The sequence below is a fragment of the Lissotriton vulgaris genome, chromosome 1_1 (assembly GCF_964263255.1).
Source record: "Lissotriton vulgaris chromosome 1_1, aLisVul1.2, whole genome shotgun sequence".
NCBI lineage: Eukaryota > Metazoa > Chordata > Amphibia > Caudata > Salamandridae > Lissotriton > Lissotriton vulgaris.
The window spans coordinates 1,077,904,004-1,077,921,398 of NC_141685.1; positions in this window are offsets into that span (position 1 = coordinate 1,077,904,004).

Here is a 17,395-nt window from a genome sequence, read left to right on the forward strand (position 1 = left end):
AGATGCTGGGAGGCTGGACTTCGGTGCTGGAGCTGCTCAGGGTCGGGGCTTCTCGGACCCCAAAGCACTCACCCGAGGATCCCTCGGCAGTCTTGCTGGATAGAAGTCGTGCAGTTCTGATGATGGCCGGTCCCTCGAGGTCTCGTCGCACCTACGGTTCTCAGCTTAGCTGTAGAGGTAGGTAGAGGTCAGAGGTGCCAGGGAAGCCGGGTCTCGTCGTGCTGGTCGGTCGGATTCCTGAGGAAGGACGTGCAGCAAACCGCAGAGTTCTTAGATGGTGCCTGCGGATGCAGGGTGACTACTCCTTAGTCACAAGGGAGAAATCTTGAGAAGAAGTCGAGAGTTCCTTTCGTAGAAAGTAGTTTCAGGATTCAAAGATGATCTAATTTGGAAGGGTCCCCGCTCCTGCCTTTATCCTAAAGAAAGGGGTGGGTACGCGACTAGGTCCTGCCCTAGGGGTGGGACCAGGAAGGGGGGTGGTTACACCCCTCTCCCATGCCGGACTTTCCCCAGGCCAGGGGCTGGTGTGCCCCTGGAACTGGTTCTAGCCGGCAGATGCGTAGTGAGCACCGGGGTGCCACTCAGCAGTCACCTTCCTGTAAAGCCCTGCCTACCCAGGATACACAAAACCCTGTCTGGGATGGTGCTAGCACCGCCCCTGACAGGAAACCCTTTGTCCAAGCTCTCCTCGCTGGAAGGACTCCCAGCAGCAGGAGGTCAGACTCGTGTCTGTGGTGGCAGCATCCATTTTGTGGAGCTCAGGCTTCGTTTAACTTTAACCGGGGTTCACAGTTACATACATGTCGTGTCCCTCTAGAAGGGTGGAATGCTAACCCCGTCGCCAGAATTGGCGAGGGGTTAGTATTTTCGTATGACACCTTACTCGACATGTTTTGATAAAGCAATACCAAAGATAGCATTTAACCGCGAGGATTATAATGCACTTAAGAGTATATGGTATGCGTTATCATGGAACAGCCATTAGGACTTGGTTCCGCAAGCTGCAAACGGGCTCAGCTCATGCCAGAGCACCATTTCACACGATTCCAAGCACTCTGCCTTCAGGATTGTCAAGGCCTGCCATAGGAGTGACTGATAGGAATCTGTGTGTCCATTTTTAGGGTTAGATATAGGTATACTATATCTAAAGCAAAGGGTGAGTACACCAACTTTGCCCAGCTGTCGTGCAGCCAGTTGTGTCAGATTCAGATGGCCATCCAGGGGTGGCATAATACATGCTGCAGCCCCTGGTAGGCCCTGGTTACACCTATGCCCTGAGTTACAGGGTCTGATAAGGTGGCCCAGTCCCAATTGGATAATGCACCTAAGGTACACATGTCAATTTAGTGAGAGAACAGCTAGGCTGTGGGTCTGATTGGCAGGCCCACAGCCAGGGAAAGTCGTAAACCAGTGAAACAAAAGCAAAAAATCTGGGTGATCATAGGATTGCAGACCCTACTCTCCTACAAGGACACAATCCACCTAGAGATGGACTGTTTAGAGGTCGCAAGACCCGTCCTGACCGATCCGTAATTGATGAACAACTGGTCAGACCTACGAATATCTTTGGTTTTATCCAGATAAAATTTCAACACCCTCCTAACATCCAGGGAATGGAGAGACCTCTCCGCTGGGGATGAAGGGTTCTGAAAAAACGTAGGCAAAGTTATGGTCTGGTTGACATGAAAATCAGAAATAACCTTGGGAAGAAATTTAGGGTGAGTATGCATAACAACCTTAGCAGCATGAAACACAGTATAAGGTTCAGTACAACACAACGCCTGAATTTCACTCACCCTGCGGGCCGATGTAATGGCCACGAGGAACGCCGCCTTCCAGGACAGGTGCTGCAACGAAGCCTTATGGATAGGTTCAAAAGGCTCCTTCATCAATCTGGACAGCACCACATTCAATTCCCATGAAGGCGAAGGAAGCCTGACAGGAGGGAATACTTTCTTCAATCCTGCCAGAAAGTCTTTGATCACAGGGATCTGAAAAAAGGAAGTCTGTGAAGGGCATTTCCTGTAGGCAGTCAATGCAGCAAGATGAACCTTAATGGAATGAACATTAAGGCCAGACTGCGCCAAATGTAAAAGGTAAGGAAGGATGACATCTTCCTTACAGGTCGTAGGGTCATGGTTCTTAGACTGGCACCAGATACACAACCTCTTCCACTTGTAAGCATATGAAGTCCGAGTGGAAGGTCTTTTAGACTCCTTCAGAATGTCCATGCAATCATCGGGCAGATTCAGATGGCCATATTGCACTATCTCAGGAGCCATGCCGCCAAACTCAAAGACGAGAGGTTGGGGTGTAACGTCCGTCCCCCGAACTTCGTGAGAAGGTCCGGCCTGCACGGCAACCGAATGTGAGGAAGGAGAGACCGGTGAAGTAGGTCCGTGAACCACCACTGCCTGGGCCACTCCGGGGCAATGAGTATCATCCGAGCCCTGGACCGGGCCAGCTTGATGAGCACCGCCGGAATCAGGGGAATGGGAGGAAAGGCGTACAGAAAGCTGTTCGTCCAGTCTATCCATAACGCATTCCCCAGCGTCCCTTGCTGGAAGTACCTGGAGGCGAAGTCTCTGCACTTGCTGTTTTCGGCGGTGGCAAACAACTCTACGTCTGGAGTTCCCCACCGTGCGAAGACTTCTTCTAGTACTTCGTCGTTTATGACCCATTCGTGATTTTCCTGAACCAGCCTGAACATTCTGCACACCTGGTAGATGGGTGGCCGTTATCGTCAGTCCTCTGGCTAGGAGCCAGTGCCAGATCGCCTGCGCCTCCGGTGACAGAGTGCGTGATCTCGAGCCCCCCTGCTTGTTGAGGTAATACATCGTGGTGGTATTGTCTGTCTGTACAAGCAGAGAGTTGGTCTGGAAGGACGGCAGAAAGGCCTTCAGCGCCAAGTGAACAGCTCTGAGTTCCAGGAAATTGATGTGATACGTGGCCTCCATCGGCGACCACGTTCCTTGAATCTGTAGAGTCCCGGAATGCGCTCCCCATCCCAAGAGAGAAGCATCCGTCACGACAGTCTGCGTGGGAATGTCCTTGTGAAAGGGAACCCCTCTGAGGAGATTCTCCGCCGAACACCACCACTTCAGAGACTGAAGAGCATGCAGCGACAGTCGAATCTTGTCGTCCCAAGATCCTTTCCTCTGATCCCACTGGTCCTCCAAGCACTCCTGCAGCGGTCTCATGTGCAGCCGTGCGTGTGGCGTCAGGAAGATACAAGAGGCCATCGATCCCAGTAGAGAAGACACCGTCCTCACTGTTGTAGATGGAGTTGTCATAAGAGCCTGAACCTTCCGAAGGAGAGATAATCGTCGCTCTTCCGAAGGAGACACGCTTGCTGACAGCGTATTGATGGAGGCTCCCAAGTACTGTATGCATTGGGCCGGAGTCGGGACAGACTTGGCCGTGTTGATGTGCAGCCCCAGCTTGTTCAAAAGAACGCACGTCTTCTGGAAGTGTGCTCGCGCTTCCGAGAAGGAGGATGCCTTGATCAACCAATCGTCCAGGTACGGGTAGACGAACACCTTGTTCTTCCTCAGGTGTGCTGCTACCACCGCCATGCACTTCGAGAATGTTCTTGGCGCAGACTTCAGTCCGAATGGGAGTACTGTGTACTGATAGTGATTGGTGCCGACTTGGAACCGCAGGAACTTCCTGTGTTTGTGTGCAATGGGCACATGGAAGTAAGCATCCTGTAGGTCTATAGCACAAAGCCAGTCTCCCTGTTGCAACTGAGGATAAATCTGATGCAACGACAGCATGCAAAACTTTTCCCTGCGAATCCATTTGTTTGCCTGCCGCAAGTCCAGAATGGGCCTGAACTCGTTCCTGTCCTTCTTGCGAACCAGAAAGAACCGGGAGTACAGACCTCTTCCTCTCTGAGACAGAGGTACGTCTTCTATCGCCCTTTTCTTCAACAGAATATCCACTTCCGCCTGAAGCTTGCGCAGCTGAAACTGCGAGCTGACCGGTGGAATAGCTGGAGGAGGGCTGGTGAACCGAAGACTGTATCCATTGCAAACAATATTCAGCACCCACTTGTCCTGAGTAATTTTTCTCCACTCTGCCAGAAAAAATTGAATGCTTCCCCCTACCGGAGTGGGTAACAGATCCGGGGGAAGTAGGTTCCTAGGGCCTAGACCCAGCCTGGCCCTTGGGCGCCGGAGCCGACTGCTGGCCTCCTCTGCCCTTCTGGCGCTTCTGGAATGGCTTACGGAACTGTTGTTGATGTTGCGATTGTCCCGAAGCCTGGCCTCGTCCTCGGCCTTGCCCACCAAACCGCCGTTGGAAGGGGCGGTACGTCTTCTTGGTCTCTTTAGGCTTCCCCAGGCCCACGGCCGTGAGCGTCTCGGCCTCCGCCTTCATGCGGGCCATCTCATCGTCCGCATGCTTCCCGAAGAGGGTCTCGTCGGAGAAAGGTAGGTTGGCCACCCTCTGCTGAGCGTCCGGTTTCAGGGACGTAAGCGGGAGCCATGCGTGGCGTCGATGGTTGACTCCGTGGCAAAATCCGTGAGCAGCCAACAGGGAAGAGTCCGCTGCCACGCTGATAATCTGGTTCGCCACCAGCATCCCCTCAGTCAGCACTTCCAGGAAGTCCTCACGCTTCTCCCGAGGTAAGTGCTCTGCAAATCGCTCGAGAGAGTCCCAGAGGGCGCGGTCGTATCGGCTCAACAGCGCCGTGGCACTCGCAGCTTCATGGAGGTAGTGGAAGTACCACAGACTTTCCTCCCCGCCGAATCCATCCACCTGGACTCCTTCTCCGGGGGAACTGTGGATGACGGGGTGGTAGCATGTTGCTTGCGGGCCGCCGTCACAATTACGGAGTCAGGAGGGGGTTCCGTCCTCAGAAAGGCCGGATCCGAATCGAGAGCCCGGTACTTTTTCAGCAACCTCGATGGAGCCACCTTCGTCACCGCAGGGGTGAGAAAAAGGACCATAGCCGGTTCTTCCAGGCCCGGCACCAGAGGCAGGAGAGGCCGAGACAGGTGTTTTTGATGTAATGTCTCAAAAATGACTGAAGTTTTCGGAGTAGGCACCGTCAAGGATATGCCCAACTTTGCAGCGCCCCTTAAAAGGACGTCATGGAACGCCACCAGGTCATCAATCGGGGACACCCTCGTGTCCGGTGACCCCGACAAGGTAGGAGAATAGTCCCTGGTCCCGGAGGACCTCGTGTGTGAGCGAGATTCGCGCCTCCTATGACAGCGTCTCGACCTCGTGGACGATCTGTGTCGCGATCTCTCCCTCTTCCGAGAGCGAGACCTGCCAGCCCGTGGCCGCTCCACCGGTTTTCGTGGCGGGGTCTTCCTTGGCTCCTCACGGGGTTTCGGTTTAGGGGTCCCCTTAGGAGGTACAGGCAAAGACGGCAGCGAAGTGGACCTCGGCGGAGGAACCTTCGGCTGCGGAGCGGGCCCATGCGGAGGGACCGGAGGTGGTGGTGGGTCGCCTGAAGGAAGTGGAGGTTTGGGTGGAGGATCCTCCTTCGGAACAGGGGGAGGAGTTGGAGTCCGAGGCCGAGATGGCGTGTACACCTCTGAGTACACCGAGACCGGTGACCCCTTAGGTGAAGGGCGCGGAGATCCAGCCCCTTCAGCAGGTGATCGCTTCCTCTTGCGTCCTCCACTAGAAGCAGCGTGACTTCTGGGACTAGAATCCCTCTTGCGCCGTTTTGGAGAGGCTGAATGACTTCCAGACGCCGACCGCTTTCTAATCGACGCAGAGCGTCGCTTTTCTGGCATCGAGCGTCGCTTCCGCGACTCTGGCGTCGAACGCCGCCTCCGCGACGTCGACCTCCTCTTTCTCGACGTCGACCGCCGTTTCCGCGACGTCGACCTCCTCTTTCTCGACGTCGAACGCCGACCCGACGTCGACCTCTTCTTCCGCGACGTCGTACGCCGCTTCCGCGACGTCGAGCATTCTGTCTTCGACGACGAGCGTCGCCGTCTCCGTCGTGATGCTCTCGAAGTCGAGTAGCCCCTCGACGTCGACCGGTGCTTCGACGGCGATCGACGGTGTTGCCTCGACGGCGAGCGTCGATGCTTGTCACTTCGCCTTCGGCGTCGATAGGAAGACCTTGACGTCGACGAAGACGTCGACGGTGGCTTCGACGGCGACTTCTCCATGATCTTCGACGTCGAGCCGTCACGCCGTCTCGACCCGGAGCCCCGGGGAGAAGGGGAGCACACCCCCGTCATCCCTCTCGACGTCGTCGTCGATGCAATCGACGTCGACGGAGACCGGGACCGTTTGCTGGACTTCCTGCCCCTAGGGAGCCCCCAGAGGCCTCAGCAGAGGCAGAGGGAACCTTCCCAGACTGCCCAGACCCACCTGCAGCCTGCAGACGCCTCTCCTCCAGGCCAGAAAGCCTGATCTTCATCCTGTCCCTCAGAGTCCGAGCAGTAAACTGCTGGCAGATGACACAGTCCTCAGGGACATGATCCTCAGGGAGGCAGACGATGCAGACATCATGGGGATCACTCTTGGCCTTCTTCCTCCCACATGCTGGGCACTTATAAAAAAGGCCAGGCATTTTAGAGCCCTAAAACGCCTGAAACAGCACACAATAGAGAAAGAAAACACCAAGAAAGACAAATGAAACACTTTTAGAACACAAAAGTGCCAAAAAATCCAATAAACCCTTGAAACAAGGGAGAGCTCAATGCCAGGGTCCTGTAAGCAGGAGCCGGAAAAAAGAACTGAAAGTAGAGGGACCTGCTATGCATTCTGGGATACTGGGAGAAAGTTCTAGAAGGCTCTCTTAAAGGCACAGTATCCTATTTTAAGCCACATAATGGCAGCCTATGGGGCTTGTCTGTCCAGCCTTCCTCTCTATCATTCCAGAGTCTTTTTGATGGTGGAGGCAAGTTTCTCTATGTAGAAACTGGGCTGGCTGTATTATGTGTGGTGATTATTTGGTGGAATTTCTAGTTGAAGTACTGGACAGTGTAGCCTGTGGATATAGGCTGCATTATTTGTCTTTAAATTCTCTCTTAAGTGTCTTTGCAGTTTCTGCATGATTTTGACAACTTAAGAGATTATTTTTTGATTGCCGGGGTCCACGCACATGGGCGGGACTATTCACTAGATCATGACTATACACAGAGATCCCCTACTACAGAATGAGACATGCCTGGGGCACGCAAGGTGCCCTGTGCATACACCGGTTCAAACCAGTTGCTGGGGCACTCAAGCCCCAGCTCTGGCGTGACACCGGACAAAGGATAGGGGGTGTTACCACCCCCCCTTCCTGGTCCCACCAATAGGAGGGACCTAGTGATAGTACAGCCCCCTTTAGGAAAATAAAGGTAGGAGCTGGTCCCATTCCAAATTAGATTAATCCTGAACTGAAATTCTGCAAGAAGAAACTCTGGACTTCAACTTTCTACATAGAAGGCTGAAGAAATCTCCCTTGTGGGCAAGGAGTGTCCACCCTGCACAAGCAGGCACCATCAAGCGTCCAGCGGCATCACTTTGTCGTCTTCCCTCGAGGATCCAGACTTCAGAGCCCGACGAGACCCGGATTCCCAGACCTCTCCGACCTCAACTCACATCTGCAGCACAGCTGAGATCCGTGGGTGCGACGAGACACGTGGGACCGGCCATCTTGGAGAAACTGCACTTCGCTTCCAGCACGACTTCTGAGGTAACCTCGACAAAGTGCTTTGGGGTTTGAGAAGCCCCAGCCCCAAGCAGCTCCTGCACCGAAGACCAGCCCTCCAGCATCCACGAGATCTGCGTGGGGCCCTTCTGCCTGTTTGCTGATCGACGCGTTGTCTGGTCACTTGCCGGCATGTTAGTGGCCTCCTAGACGACGATCCATGACAACAACACTGCTGGTCTGGCCCTTGCTTTACTGCAAAGGAGAAGCACCCCGGACCCTCCTGGTCCGCACCAGACGTCTTTTCCACTCACCGTGTGGGTTGCCTTTGCCAAGGCCGGTTGACGTCGAATCCGGAACCAACACCGCCTACAGCGAGAGCCTGCGTGGGACAGCTCGTGCCTCCATCCTGGTCGTCGAAGACACCTCCTGGTCCAAGTGGCTGCAGAGTCAAGCGTCCACTCTTCACTTGATCACGACAACAGCATCTGGTTCCACTCCAGTCACTGGCTAGTGACTGTGAACATTGTCCCCTCTGCTTTCAGGTCTTCAGAATCTCTGATCCACCCTTGGATCACACTGGACATCTTCCTCCTGGTCGCCTGCAGCGTCTTTTCTTTCAGGCTCCATAGATTTTAACGCAGAAACCCGACACGACTTCGCACCTATGCACCCGCAGCCCGTGGGTGAGGTAACACGAGCATTTCGGTGCTCAAGGGTAGATTGACTCTCCTAGTGTCCAGTTTCACAGTCGTTTTAGTCCTACCTAGTCAGGATTGTCCGTATTCACCTTTTTCTTGAACTGTACTGTCCATAGACGTTGTTACGCATCTTGCGTGTGAGTTCACACTCTGCACACGCGTTCTGTGGGCCTCCTATTACTTACCTAAAGTTAGGATAGTGTAGTCCCAGCGATCCTACAGCCTCTGGACAGCTCCATTCCTTCTATCGACTTCCTTATACCATTTACTTAGTATATGGTTTGTAGCGCCCCTAGGGCAACATTGTAACTTGTGCAACTTAACGTATTTCTCTTAAGAGTCTTGTCATGTGCTTAGCCCTCTGATCTCAAAGAGTTCAGAGGTGTGTGTTAGTTAATAAATATCTTGTTAATTTTCATAACTACCTGTTTGGTGTCCTTTCACTTGGTATTCAAGGGGTTATATGTGGTAAAACAGCTGGCTTCACATGCCAAAAGAGTTTAGCCTAAGACTGCTTTGTCCATGCTACCATTAGGATAGCTGGTCTATAAGGTTGACTTACAACCAATCACGATAAGGGTTGTTTGGACTGATACAAGGTGTTCACTAGAACTAGTGAGCGTCATATATCAGGCCAACTTCTCACAGCAGCCTATGGAGGCTTGTCTGTCCTTGCCTTCCTCTGTATCATTCCAAAGATTTGGTGAGGGGAGGAAGGTTTCTCAATGGGTGAAACTTGACAGATTGTGTTGAATGTGTTATTGGTGTTATATCCTTGGCATTTCTAGTTGAAGTACTGGACAGTGTAGCCTTGTAGGTACAGGCTGCATTATTGTCTTTAATTTTCTCTTAGGTGCCTATGCAGGACTGCAATGAAGACAATTTAAGAGATTATTTTTGATTGCTCCGGGGTCCACGCACATGGGCGGGACTATTCACTAGATTATGACTATACACAGAGATCCCCTACTACAGAACCACAGTGTGTGTACCACCCCCATTTTTTAACGTAGTACATTGCAGTCATATTGTCCAACCAGACTAGGACAACTTTTCTTACTAGAGGAGGCTGAAAGGCTTTTAGTGCTAGTTGAACCGCTAGACACTCCAAGCAGTTGATGTGAAGACTACTGTGTTTGGTATTGCATAAACCTTGAATTGTTAGATGCTGCACCCCCAACCTGTGAGAGACTTGCGCTGTTAGTACGACTTGTGGAATGAGGTCAATGAAAGACTGCCCGTTTTGTGTTCCACCGCTGCAGAGAGCGATGAGTGCGGCTGTCTACAAACACTAGATCGGTTAATTGACCATGTGATTGATTTCACTGATGTGCTAAATATTCCTGTAGAGGACGCATGTGTAATCTTGTGTGAGGCACTATTGCAATGCAGGATGCCATCATTCCTAACAGCTGCCTAAAAGTATTCATCGTTAGGTACTGGTTGGTTTGAAACTAGTAATAAAGCTCAAATGTTTCGAATCCTGGCTACATTGGGCGAAGCTCGAGCTTGGCAAGTGTTTAGCGTTGCTCCCAGATATATTTGCAATTGTGAGGGTTGAAGATGGGACTTTTGTGAATGGACTGTAAATCCCAATTGATTGAGGGTTATGGTAGCTTGAACGTTTTGCAAAACCATTGAGTTCGCTTTGATAAGTCAATCATCCAGATATGGCAAGACATGAATTTCATGTTTTCTTAGCTGTGCTAATACTGCTAGTCAGCTCCTAGATAGGTTTGCAATTGTGAGGGTTGAAGATGAGACTTTTGTGCATGGACTGTAAATCCCAATTGATGGGAGGGTTATGGTAGCTTGAACGTGTTGTAAAACCAGTGTTAGCTTTGATAAGCCAATTATCAAGATATTGTAAGACATGAATTTCATGTTTTCTTAGATTTGCTATTACTGCTAGACATTTGTGAATACTCTGGGTGCAGCAGATGCTCCGAATGGAAGTACTATGAATTGACAATGGTTTCCTGCTATCCCAAATCTAAGATATTTGCAATGTGCTGGGTGAATAGGAGAATACAGGTCTTTAAGACTAGTGTCCATATGAACAAGTTACTTACCTTCGGTAACGATATATCTGTAAGAAACATTAGTTAGTGTTAGATTCCTTACCTTAGAATAACCCCAGGCGTCAGTCTGGATCCGGAAACTTTTGCGTAGCAGTACCCCTGCGCGTCGGTAGGCGTCGTCTGCAGGCGTCCCCTGCGGCTCCGCGTCCGTCGTCGGCGTCGTGCGCCGTGATGACGTCGCTGGAGTATATAGACGCCGCCTCCGCGCGCTGACGTCAGTTCTTTGTACACAGCTTTTCCGCGCCAGGAGACGCAGAGCCATGAGAGAACCAACACTGGTGCCATGTAAAACTAGGGCCCTGAAAGGGATGACCTTAACCCTAGGTATCAGTTCGCAGAACGGGGAGGATGGGCGGGTTCGGTAAGGAATCTAACACTAACTAATGTTTCTTACAGATATATCGTTACCGAAGGTAAGTAACTTGTTCATCTGAAAGAAACACGTTAGTGTTAGATTCCTTACCTTAGAATACATACCCCAGCAATACCAACCCCGGTGGTGGGTCTGCGAACCAATACAAAACTACACCAGAAAATCCTGGAGGACAGAACGGCCAAAGAAGCCATCCCTCCGGACTTGACTGTCCAGGCAGTAGTGCCTCGCAAAGGTGTGCAGCGAGGCCCACGTAGCCGCCTGGCAAATGTCCTGCAAGGGGACTCCCCGGCCCAGGGCAGTAGTAGCCGCCGTGGCCCGAGTGGAATGGGCCCTCAGCCCAACAGGAGGCTCCTTCCCAGCCAAAGAGTAGCACGCTTTGATGCAGAGGACGACCCATCGAGAGATGGTTCGTTTACAAACCGCCCGTCCCTTCTTCGCACCCACGTAGCCAACAAACAGTTGGTCATCCACCCGGAACTGGCGTGTGCGATCCATGTAAAATGAAAGCTCACGTTTTGGGTCCAGACGATGGAGCCGCTCTTCATCCTTTGAAGGATGCGGAGGCGGGAAGAAGGAAGGGAGGGTGATGGACTGCCCGATGTGAAAGGCCGAAACAACCTTGGGCAGGAAAGAAGGTCTAGTCCTCAGAACCACCTTGTCAGGATGAATGGACAGGAAAGGAGGTTGGACAGAAAGAGCCTGGAGCTCACTCACCCTCCTGGCAGAGGTGATGGCAACCAGGAAAGCCGTCTTTAAAGTCAGGAGACGGCGAGGGCAAGAATGAAGGGGCTCAAAGGGAGCACACATCAGGAAAGTTAGAACCAGGTTCAAATCCCACTGAGGCATCACAAACGGAACAGGTGGAAACATGTGAGTGATGCCTTTCAAGAATCGAGTTACAATCGGGGATTTGAACAAAGAAGGCTGATCAGGAAGCCTCAAAAAGGCTGAAAGGGCAGAAAGGTAGCCCTTGATAGTGCCCAGAGCAGAGCCCTGCTAGGCAAGAGAAAGAAGAAACAGAAGAACCTCCGAAAGAGGGGCAGAAAGAGGATCCACAGCCTTTGCTGTGCACCATGCCACAAATCTGTTCCACCGACAGGCGTATACCGACTTAGTGGAGGGACGCCTGGCTGCCAGAATAACATCACAGACTTCAGGAGGCAAGTCAAATGGCCTCAACTGCCGCCGCTCAATCTCCAAGCATGGAGGTGGAGACTGGACAGGTTCGGGTGGAGGACCGTCCCCTGCTGCTGCGACAGAAGGTCCTCCTGAAGGGGCAGGCGGATCGGGGGACCGACTGACATGCTGAGTAGCTCGGGATACCAGTACCTTCGAGCCCAGTCCGGAGCCACAAGGATAACTTGGGCCCGGTCGTGCCTGATCTTCTTCAGCACTCTGGGCAGAAGTGGTATAGGCGGAAAGGCGTATAACAGACCGCAACTCCACTCGCGCCGAAAGGCGTCGCCGTGCGAGTGCCGTCTTGGAAACTCCAACGCGCAGAACTGATGACATTGCGCGTTCTCTTCTGTGGCGAATAGATCTAACCAAGGCTCTCCCCATTGCAGAAAGATGCCTTGCGCCACGTCCGAGTTCAGACGCCATTCGTGATCCATCGAGCACCGACGGCTGAGTTCGTCCGCCCTGGCGTTCAGAGAACCTGCCAGGTGTTGAACCGTCAGAGTCACGCCCTGACGTTCCAGCCATTGCCAGAGGCGCAGAGCCTCCTGGCAAAGGGTCCACGACCCCACTCCGCCCTGTTTGTTGCAGTACCACATGGCGGTGGTGTTGTCGGTGAACACCTGCACTACACTCCCGTTGACAAAGGGGAGGAATGCCTTCAGTGCCAGACGAATCGCCCGCAGCTCCAACAGATTGATATGGAGCCGGGACTCCGCCGGAGACCAGATGCCTCTGATCTCTGCCTCTCCCAAGTGGCCACCCCAGCCCTGGAGGGACGCGTCCGTCACGACAACGTGCTCCGGTTGGGGAAGGGAGAGGGACTTGCCCCTGACCCAATCGCGGTCCGTAAGCCACCACTGCAGTTGTCTCGCAGTGCCCTCCGAGATCAAGACGTGGTCGGACAAGTTGCCCTGATGCTGGGCCCACTGAAACTTCAGGTCCCACTGCAGAGCCCGCATCCGCCACCTGGCGTGATGCACCAGAAGGATGCAGGAAGCCATCAGTCCCAGCAGCCGCAGCGTCAACCTGACCGAGACTCGGGATAGCGGCTGAAAGATGGGAATCAAAGCCTGAATATCCCGAACCCGCCGTTCCGGAGGATAAACCCGAAACTGCGCCGAGTCCAGAACCGCTCCGATGAAAAGGAGCTTTTGAGAGGGACACAGGTGTGATTTCGGCACGTTGATGGAGAACCCCAGGTCGTGCAAGAGGTCTGCCGTCATCTGAAGGTGGTGGACGACTGTTTGGGGCGAGCCCGCCTTCAACAACCAATCGTCTAGGTAGGGGAAGACTGAAACCCCCAACCTGCGCAGATGGGCTGCGACCACCGCCATCACCTTTGTGAACACCCGTGGGGCGCTGGTAAGGCCGAAGGGGAGCACGATAAACTGAAAGTGCTCCTGGCCTACCGCGAACCGCAGGTAACGCCGGTGGGCCGGCAGGACGGGGATGTGAAAATAGGCGTCCTGCAAGTCCAACGCTACCATCCAGTCTTGCGGGTCTAGAGCAGCCAAGACCTGAGCCAACGTCAACATCTTGAACTTCTCCTTCCGGAGGAAGCCGTTGACGTTCCTTAGATCCAAGATAGGACGTAGGCCCCCCTTGTCCTTCTTGGGCACCAGAAAGTAGTGGGAATAACAACCACGCCCTACTTCTGGCCCAGGAACGCGCTCGATGGCCCCCTTGGCCAAGAGGGCCGTAACTTCCTCCTGCAGAAGTGTCAAGTGGTCCCCCGACACACGGTGGTTCTGCGGTGGCATGGCTGGAGGAGAGGTCTCGAAGGGGAGGGAGTAGCCCCTTCGGACAATTTGCAGCACCCACCTGTCCGAAGTGATTGTGCGCCAGTGAGCGTGGTGATGGCGAACCCTGCCACCCACTGGCGTCACATGGGGCCGAAAGCACGGACTAGGAGGATTTTGGGGTAGATGCTGCGGGGGAAGGTGTGGTCTGACCCCGCCGTTGTCCCCGACCGCCACCACGGCGGTTTCCACGGCCGCCACCGCGTTGAAAGGATTGTTGCGGCGCGTGGCTGGCAGCACGTGTGGGGGCGCCCCTTCCTTGGCCACGAAAGGGGCGAAACGAACCCGGTTGCTGACGCTGGGTCGAGAGACCCAAGGACTTGGCCGTGACCCTGGAGTCCTTGAAGCGTTCCAGCGCGTGGTCCGCCTTGTCACCGAACAGGTGACAGCCATCAAACGGCATGTCCATCAGGGTATTCTGGACATCAGCCGAAAAATTGGCGGATCTCAGCCAGGCGTGGCGACGAATCGCCACCGTCGTAGACATAGCTCTGCCCAGCGAGTCGGTCGTATCAAGACCACACCGAATTGAATATTTCGCTGCATCTCGGCCCTCAGCCACAGCCTGACCGAGTTTTGCCCGCACCTCCATGGGGCATTCTGGCAGCAGCTCCGCGACCGTATCCCACACAGAGTGGGTGTAGCGGCCCAAGAGGCAGGCGGTGTTGCAAGACCGCAGGCCCAAACTAATGGACGAGAAGACCTTTTTGCCAAACTGGTCATACCTCTTGGATTCCCGGTCGGGCGGGGCCGACGGGAATGCGGACTGGGAGGTCGAGGCCTGGATCACCAGACTCTCAGGAGTGGGGTGGGTAGACAGGTACTTGGGGTCGTCCGGACAAGGACGGTGGCGCCTGGCCACGTTCCGATCAACAGGCGCACCTGAAGCGGGCCTGGACCACGTGCCCAACAGAACGTCTGACAAGGCTTCATTAAACGGCAGCAGTGGCTCCAGTGGGCATGACTGCGGTTTGAAGACCTCGGTGAGGATGTTAGGCCTCACGGCCGCGACGGGGAGCTCAAGGTTTAAGGCCTTGGCAGCCCTCATCAGCACCACAGAATAGGCAGCTCCCTCCACCGATGCCACGGAAGGAGGAGAGATCAAACCAGGGTTAGGAGAGTCGTCCAAACCACTGGCATCCCCCAAGTCACCTGTCCAGTCCGGGTCATACTGGCACTCGCGAGCCAGAGGGTCCTCGGACCCCTCCCAACCTTCACCGTACTCCTCATCCTCTCCGTATTCGGAGTCAATGATGAAGACCGGCTCCTCGGGGTTCATGGGCCCCATCGGCGCCGGGACCGGCGTCGAGCGACGCCCGTCCGGCGCCGCGTCCGGCGTCGGAGAAGGCAAGGGGACGGCGCCGCCCGGAGCCGGCGCCGGAACCCCACCGCCGGCCGGAACCGGCAGTGGAGAACCGGCGCCGCGCGGGGGCGGCGTCGGGGGCAACCCCGATGGCAACGGCGCCGGGGAGGCCGGAAGACCAGCCGGCGCCGATCCCGAAGGCCCCTGCGGCGCCGGGGTCGGAGCCGTCGGCGGCGCCGGAGCCGGAGCACCCGACGGCGCCGAGGCAGGGACACCCGAACCGCCAGGGCCCCCAGACGGCAGCACTGGGCCCGAAGGCACCGTAGGCCCCGTCGGAGAAGCGAGCGCCCTCATGGCCATGAGGAACGCCTCGATCTCCTCAGGCGTCGCGCCATGCCCAGGGACCGGAGGGTATGAGGCAGGCCGCGCCGGCGACTCTCGCGGAGCCGCGGGGTTGGGGTCACCCGAGCCCCCGGCCGCATCGCGCGAGCGTCGGGGGGAGTCGGGGGTACGATGACGACGCCCCGACTTCTTGTGCTTCCTACCTGACGAGCCTGACGAGTGGTGTCGACTTCCGGAACGCTCGGCGCGGCTCCGCGACCGCTCCCTTGAACGCTCCCTCGACCTCCGGCCGGACCGGGACCGCTCCCGGTCCCGACGTGGGGCCGACACCCGGAGCTCCAGTAGCTTGCGGGACCGCTCCCGCCTAGCCTTGTTGGTAAGGGCCCGGCAGTCGACACAGGAGTCCACGTCGTGGTCGGGGCCCAGACACCGGAGACAGAGGCGGTGATGGTCTGTGACCGACATCGTGCGCTCACAGTCATCGCAATTCTTAAACCCAGGCATCCTATCAGGCACAATAGAGAAAAAACAATCGAAAACTTGGTCAAAGACCGGAGTACTGCTCTTCAGATCTGCGTCCACTGGCGCGGAAAAAAGAAGAACTGACGTCAGCGCGCGGAGGCGGCGTCTATATACTCCAGCGACGTCATCACGGCGCACGACGCCGACGACGGACGCGGAGCCGCAGGGGACGCCTGCAGACGACGCCTACCGACGCGCAGGGGTACTGCTACGCAAAAGTTTCCGGATCCAGACTGACGCCTGGGGATATTCTAAGGTAAGGAATCTAACACTAACGTGTTTCTTTCAGATAAGGTCACCTTGTTGTAGAAATGGAAGCACTTGTTGAAGAGTACCATATCAAAGTGTTCCGACAGTATGTATCGGTTAAAGGGCCTCAGATCCAAAATTGGTCGTAGAGACACGTTCTTTTTTGGGGATTAGGCAGTTAAGTTAGTGAACTCCTAATCCTTGGTGTTGTAATGGAACTGGTTCTATAGCTCCTTTTGTTAGAAGAGCCTGTACTTCCTGTTTGAGGAGCTGTTGGTGTTGTGATGAAAGCTAGCAATTGCAAAGTGGAATATTGGGAGGATTTCTGGTGAGTTCTAGGCAACAGTCATGTTGGAAAATGTCAATGGCTAGTACCCATTTTTCTGTTATGGCTTGCCAAATGGGACAAACATGCTGTAGTCTGCCCCCGACAGGTGTAAGGTGGTCAGGGGAATTTTAGGCAAGCCACTGTTTACTAGGAAATGGAGAGGTAGGTGTTGGTGTGCCTTTTCTTCGGCCTTTAAAATTGCTCATTCTGTAGCCACCTTTGTAGAAACCCTTAGATGAAGAGGGTTGCATGTTTGATTTGTAGGAGGATGGAATATGCTACTTACCAGTATGCATCTGTTCTTGGCATGTAGGGCTGCTGACATTCATATCTGTGCATAGATCGCCGCCTAGTGTTGGGTCCGGATGATTTCACATTGTTGTCCTGGAAGAGTCTTCGAATTATCGCGAGATAGGTGGCTCCTCCCTCGGACTATAGTGCGCATGGGCATCCTCTCCATCCCCAGATTGTTTTTCGCCATTGGGGCAGAGATGGAGTATAGTACAGTATGAGATGTCCATGCAAAGAATGAATGCTGCAGCTGCGACAGGTACCAGGGAAGCAGGTGGGCGATATGAATGTCAGCAGCCCTACATGCCAAGAAGAGATGCATACCGGTAAGTAGCATATTCCGTTCGAGGCATGTGAGATGCTGAATTCATATCTGTGCATAGAATGTATAGCAGTATCTCCCTTAGCGGTGGCTACCTGTGTCAGCTGCAGCAGTCTGGAAAAGAGTTTTTAGAACAGCCTGTCCTACAGCAGCTTGCTGTTTTGAGTGTACATCTACACAATAGTGTTTTGTAAATGTATGTGTGGTTGACCACGTGGCTGCTCTGCAAATTTCATGTAAAGGAATATTTCCCAGGAAAGCCATGGATGCCCCTAGCTTGCGTGTGGAAA